At 42.9% G+C, this 6270-nt stretch overlaps 2 long non-coding RNA genes across 2 annotated transcripts; one reads left to right on the top strand and one right to left on the bottom strand.

Annotated features, from left to right (window-relative positions):
- Positions 1–3462: 3462 nt before the first annotated feature.
- LOC130166137 (uncharacterized) lies at positions 3463–4582 on the top strand. Its single transcript, XR_008827115.1, has 2 exons — positions 3463–3570; positions 3743–4582. It is a non-coding gene; the product is annotated as an uncharacterized LOC130166137 (long non-coding RNA).
- Positions 4583–4732: 150 nt separating this feature from the next.
- On the bottom strand, positions 4733–5406 carry LOC130166136 (uncharacterized). The gene is made up of 2 exons (XR_008827114.1): positions 5031–5406; positions 4733–4935 (listed from the first exon to the last, which is right to left on the bottom strand). It is a non-coding gene; the product is annotated as an uncharacterized LOC130166136 (long non-coding RNA).
- Positions 5407–6270: the final 864 nt, after the last annotated feature.

Raw genomic sequence — 6270 nt, forward strand, 5'->3', positions numbered from 1 at the left:
AAGGGGAGAAACTGCTTCTTCCAGTGGATCGAAGAGAGGAGGGGCTGCCCTGCGACGTTGGTTGGAGGCAGGTACCGGGTTGGAGGGTTGGTCGGAGTGCTATCGATGGAAATCCCTGATGAGATGAGGGTCCAGGATGTGACCGTAACCCTCCCAGTCAACCAGGTATTGGAGACCTCTCCCTTGAGGACGGGTACGGAGGAGCTAGTGGACCGCAAAGGTGGGACCTCTCTCGATGATCCAAGGTGGAGGAGCCGGGGCAGCCGGGACCAAGAGACTCTCATGAACAGGCTTGACCTTGGAAACATGGAAGGTGGGATGAACCCATATTGTGAGTGTAATCTCATGTGTTTCATGGAGACCTGGTTAAACCACATGACTCCCGATCGTTGTATGGATTTACCCGGCTTCACTGCAGAACGAGCAGACGCCAGAGCAAGTGAAAAGAATAAAGGTGGAGGACTGGTTCTGCTTGTGAACAATAGATGGAGCAACCCCGGTCACAGTGAAGGACAAGAGCTGTTGTTGGGATATTGACCTGGTGGCAATTGGTCTTAGACCGTACTATGTACAGAGGGAGTTCTCACACAATGTTGCCATTGTTGTTTACATTCAACCACAAGCAGATTCTGCATTGACGAGACTGTTGCGAGAGTACAGACCCAGCACCCTCATGCATTCATTGCAATATCGGGGGATTTTAACCATGTCACTCTCACCTCTCATCTGACTGGCTTCATCAGTATGTTGACTGTCCTACAAGGGAAAATAAGGCACTTGATCTGTTGTATGCAAATGTCAAGGGGGCCCACACTGCTTCAGCTCCACCACTTGGCAGATGATAAAAGCAAGGATCCTGACCTTGATAGAATGGTTGAATATACCACGGACTACATTAACTTCTGTATAGACACTGTAATACCAGCAAGGACTGTACACTGCTTTCCAAACAACTAACCCTGGATCACCAGTAACATCAAGCAGAAAAAGGAGGCCTTCAGGGATGGAGACAGGGAGAAGCTCAGGTGTGTGCAACATGAGCTGAAGAGGAGATTAAAGCAGGCGAAGGAGGACTACAAAAAGAAAGTAGAGAGGAAGCTGCAGCACAACAACACCAGAGAGGTGTGGAAGGGGATGAGGACCATCACTGGCTATAAAGAGAAGAACAGCCAGGCAACATCAGGTGAAGTGGACAAGGCCAATGAGTTCAACCTGTTCTACAACAGGTGTGACACAGCCTCACCTGTTCTCTCTCCCACTGCTTCAGCTGCAGCTTCTTCTACAGCATCTCCTCCACAACCTGACACTGCAGCTGCAACTCCCTCCACACTGGGGTCAAGTCTCCTGTCCTTTACAGCTGAGGAGATGAGGGCGGAGCTCAAGGGGCTACATCTTAGAAAAGCAACAGGCCCCAATGGTGTGTGACCAAGGCTGTTAAAGGATCCTCTCCAGAGGATCTTTAACTTAAGTCTACAAACAGACAGGGTCCTGGTCCTATGGAAAACATTATGTTTTGTTCCGGTGCTTAAAGTAGGACAACTGGCTGAGATAAATGACTACAGACCGATGGCCCTCATGTAAACCACATGATAGTGACTTACAGAAAAAAAAACAAACCTAACTATAAGAGTATTGCAATATTGTTATTTCACTCAAAATAACATAAGAGTTGTTTAAATAATGGGATATTCCATATCCAGTGAACAGATCAGAAAAGATTGACAAGCTATCTTGGACCAATCAGAGATGATCTGACTGTATCTATTCCCACCCCCCTGCTCACGTCTTGTGAGAGCAAGAGTGTGTTTTTTTTCCGGTGTGTGCGAAGAGACATCGTGTCGGAACACTGTTAACAGGGCCGGTGAAAAGACTGAAAAAGTTGATGAAACTTCAGGAAATACCAGTTAACCTTGATAATATATGTTGTACGCTGTATGCTGTGCTTGTGGAGTATCTTTGAAAAAAAAGTGAATTAGCATTAGCAAGTCGCATTGAGCGCATCCTGTTTCTACTGCACTCGGTGGTGTGGTAGGCCAACTGCTACAAACACCCTCACACTCAGCCTCATCATTCTCATTCATATATACCCCCCACCACCACCACCAATACACACACATTCCCCCTTGAACTGTGGACTAGAACTCACCTTTTACCTTTTAAGTTTTTTCTTCTGGACTTTGGACTGAATTAAACAAAAGACTCACCTCTTCATCTCATGGAACGAATGACTGAGTGGTAGGATATTTTCCAGCAGGGTGGTGGTTGTAAGCAGAGCTGTGATTGCGTACTGTGAACTATGTTTTGAATTGAATCTGATCAGAAAGAAACCGTGAATCAATTGTCATTTACTGAGCATTCAGGTAAAGGGTGAACCCAAGATAGACACTTTGCAATAAGGTACAGTGAACTTGAATTTAGAGCAATTGCTAATGTGATATCAACTGTGGCTCATCACAACTGTTGTTATTACTGTTATTGTAAGTGGTAACAATATTGTGATTTGTGTGTTTAACCTATTATTTTCTTTGTAATAAGAAGCATGCATACTTCTAAATCAAACCTTACGTCTTTGCGTCTCATTTAGCCATTTCACTCCAGCAGCCGAACCTACTGGTCCTTCACAAACTACAATATTTATTCACCACCTATCAGTCTCTTATAGGAGTGTTACACTCACATCACACATCATGAAGACCCTGGAGCGGCTGCTTCTCCACCTTCTGAAGCCACAGGTTGAACATGCACCACCAGGCCTATTTTTACTTGGATGAGCCAGGCAGTTGTGTTCTTTGATTTCTCAAGTGCATTTAACACCATCCAACCCCCCATTCTTAAAGACTGGAAGGGATGGGGATGGATCCCTGCTTCACGTCATGGATTGTGGATTACCTGACAAGATGACCAGAGTACATCAGGCTGGGTAACTGTGTCTCAGAGACAGTGATGAGCAGCACTGGGGCTCCACAGGGGACTGTTCTGGCTCCATTCCTGTTCACCCTGTATACGGCCGACTTTAAAGGGGACATATTATGCAAAATGCACTTTACCATGGTTTTCTAACAGTAATATGTGTCCCTGGCCTGTCTACAAACTCCCCAAACATAAGAGAAGTCCATCCTCTCCGTCTTTTGCTTGCAGTCGAATCAGCACCGACTGTCCGAGACCCAACTTCAAACTTGGGAGCTGTAAGTTTTACCATTTTATGTTGCTTTATTGTATATACACGAGAACCTGTTACATGTGTTGTTAGCATGGCAGCTAATGTGGCTAACATTTTGCCTCGTCCACACAGCCGGGTATTGCTGGGTACAGATTGTATGCAATTCTTCTGCTTGGTATCGCTGTGTGACGTTGATTAGAGCCACCCAGCTAACTTTATCACACTTTTTGCACTGCTTGCAACTGTTTCCATAACTACACATTTGAAGAGATGTTGGTGTATCCTCTGTTTCCTCTGTTCAGGCCAGCACATCAAAGCTTCCTGCAACAAGGGATGTTGCATGCCAGACTGACCCACTGTAGGCACACAGTTATCCTTGAGGACTCTTCAGCCTCACATCAGAAGTACAGGTCTGTAGCCATCTGAAGTGCATCTACTCTTGATAAACCTAACAGTCATTTATCAGTCTTGGAATGCTGTGCAGGTAAATGAAGCTGTGGTTACTTACAACTTGTGAGAGTGTGTAGGCTAAGGTTTCTGTCAACATTAACATCTTTGATTTTCTCTTTACTGTACCTCCAGACTCTACCTGGCTACCATGTCCTACAATGAAAATGCTGACCGACCACAAGCCCAAACAAAAGAAGGTGAACCACTGTTCAAGGTCCAATTTCCAAAGGCCATGAAGGGAGAATGCAGAGCTAAACCAGTTAAGACTGAGCCGACATTCTATAAGTGTTATATTATTTTATTTTTCAACCAAAAAATGTTTTGTACACATTGTATTAAGTATTGCACGTATAATGTTATGACAGTTCCACCAACAACAAAATACAGTAAAGAAAATGTCAGGAGGTAGTTAGAAACAGACTTTCAGTCATTGTTTCGTAAAAAAAAACAACAAAAAAATTAAAAATGTAAACAAAATCTTTTGTTTTATCAAACAGAGAATGTGGTGGACCTCATATTTGAAAAAGTCTTTGTTGACCTCGGACCATACACAGAAGCTGTTTTGGCCATCCCCATCCCAGAGGACCTCACTGCACAGTTCGAGCGGCCTGAGAAGGAGGAGGTCATATCCAGCTCTGTGTCCCGGTTCTATCATGGGGCAGTCTAAAACTCATGTACTGTCCTGTGGTGTCAGGAAACTCGGCATGGATGTGTAGGACCACGCAGGCTGGAATGACAACCCAGATTCTGCGACCAAGAAAGCCCCAGCACCAGCTCACAAAGCTCCTATAGGCTAGATACCTGTACCGACTAAAACAACTGGACAGGGCATTTAGTCTTGCAAACACATATCTATGTTGTGTGTCACAATTTTTTATATGGATCCAGTGAATCCTACAGTTTTTTTATTATCACTGATTATAAGTGCCTCATTTGATGTAAATAAATGCTTGATTGTTACTAAAGAAATAACTCCTGAATTCATATATTATATGCACACTATCTGCTGATAGAAGAACTTTACAAATCAAAGAGCAGCTAAACTAATTTATTTGAGGGTGTGTTACTCCATTTGTGGTGTGTTATTACCATTGTAAAATTATATGCACTGAGTAAAACAAGACTGTCTAACATCTTTTATTCAGATTGAAACTATGTTTTTACAAAGAAGCAAAACATACTGGTGTATTCCTCTCAACCGTAAAGTACCGTAGTCAGCGCGGTACATGTTGCAGGCAGAACACATTGAGGCAGAGCGGCTCCAACCCAGGACGGTCTACCATACATGGTAAATCTTCATCGATCTCCCATAGCCGTCTGGTAACCTACAGTGAATTACAAATGGTAAATGCTACAGTTTATTATAAATGTATTGTTATCAAAACAAATTACTGATTAGTTTGTCCAGTGAGAATGCTACCTGTGGTATCTCCTAGCAGCAGATATTCTCAGCTTCTGTGGGCATGGTTGCACAGTTTCCACAGGAACACCTGTCCAAAATATAGAGAAAAATGGAAACATTCACCAAAATATAAAGCTTATGAAATTCAAAAAATGACAGACAGTGGAGCTAAGGTGGGTAAGAAGTAAGCTTGGCTACATACAGTATCAAGCGCATATAGTAGAGGTAATTTATAACATGGCACTTATTGCGTGTAATGTGGAGCTTGACAACATTGCACAGCCTCGTCTTTGACTAAAGATTAATGTTGCTGACAGACATGTTTATGCTGATTTACAGCTTTCATTGTAATACACAAAATAAATTTACTACATAAAGGAAGATGTCATGATGAGCATCTCTGTTCAAAACATGGAGAAAAATTTATAAAAATAAAAATGATTTACTTTGTCATCATCTATTAAAATATCTTACCAGTTTTGACATTGAACACCTGTAGCAGTCCTCAGACAACAAACATTTTCATAGACTGTAAAAGTATATCTAAGGAGGCATGATAGATAACTACATTACACAATTCACAATAGCGCTTATTTACCAAAAGAGTTCCCAGTAATGATGAGATAGTAACAGTTAGCATTAGCTACCTAGCTACATGTTAGTAACTGTGTGCCAGCACACATCAACGAACTGAAAATGTAATGTCAAAATACACAAAATTCAGAAACGTCTTGCTGCAGTTGTAGAGTTTGAACATCTTCAGCAGCTTCTCCCTCTGGGTCAGATTCTGGATGTAAGTCATACGGTTGGTCCAAACCGCTTCTGACGCCAGGGCTGAAACAGAGGGGTTTACAGGCATGCTGAAATATAGGATCGGAGTAGATTTTTTAGCAAGAAACTTCAAAGACATGTGGGGACCTCTGAGACTTATTTAAACTTGTTGAAAAGGAGGATAATATGTATATGAGGAGTACAGGGATCTGACGATGGCCTTCAGTGAATGGAGCGACATGAACTGCCTCGTTCTGAACACCTCCAAGACCAAGGAGATGGTCATAGACTATTGGAAGTCTAGGCCCACCCTTCAGCCAGTCAACATAAGAGGGAATTACATTGAGGTGGTGCACACTTATACCTAGGTTTGCACCTCGACAGTAAACTGGACTGGTCCCTGAACACGGAGTCAGCTCTTTTTCCTCAGGAAGCTCAGGTCCTTTGACGTCTGCAGTGAAATGCTGCACATGTTTTATCAGTCAGT

The sequence above is a fragment of the Seriola aureovittata genome, chromosome 3 (assembly GCF_021018895.1).
Source record: "Seriola aureovittata isolate HTS-2021-v1 ecotype China chromosome 3, ASM2101889v1, whole genome shotgun sequence".
Classification (NCBI taxonomy): domain Eukaryota; kingdom Metazoa; phylum Chordata; class Actinopteri; order Carangiformes; family Carangidae; genus Seriola; species Seriola aureovittata.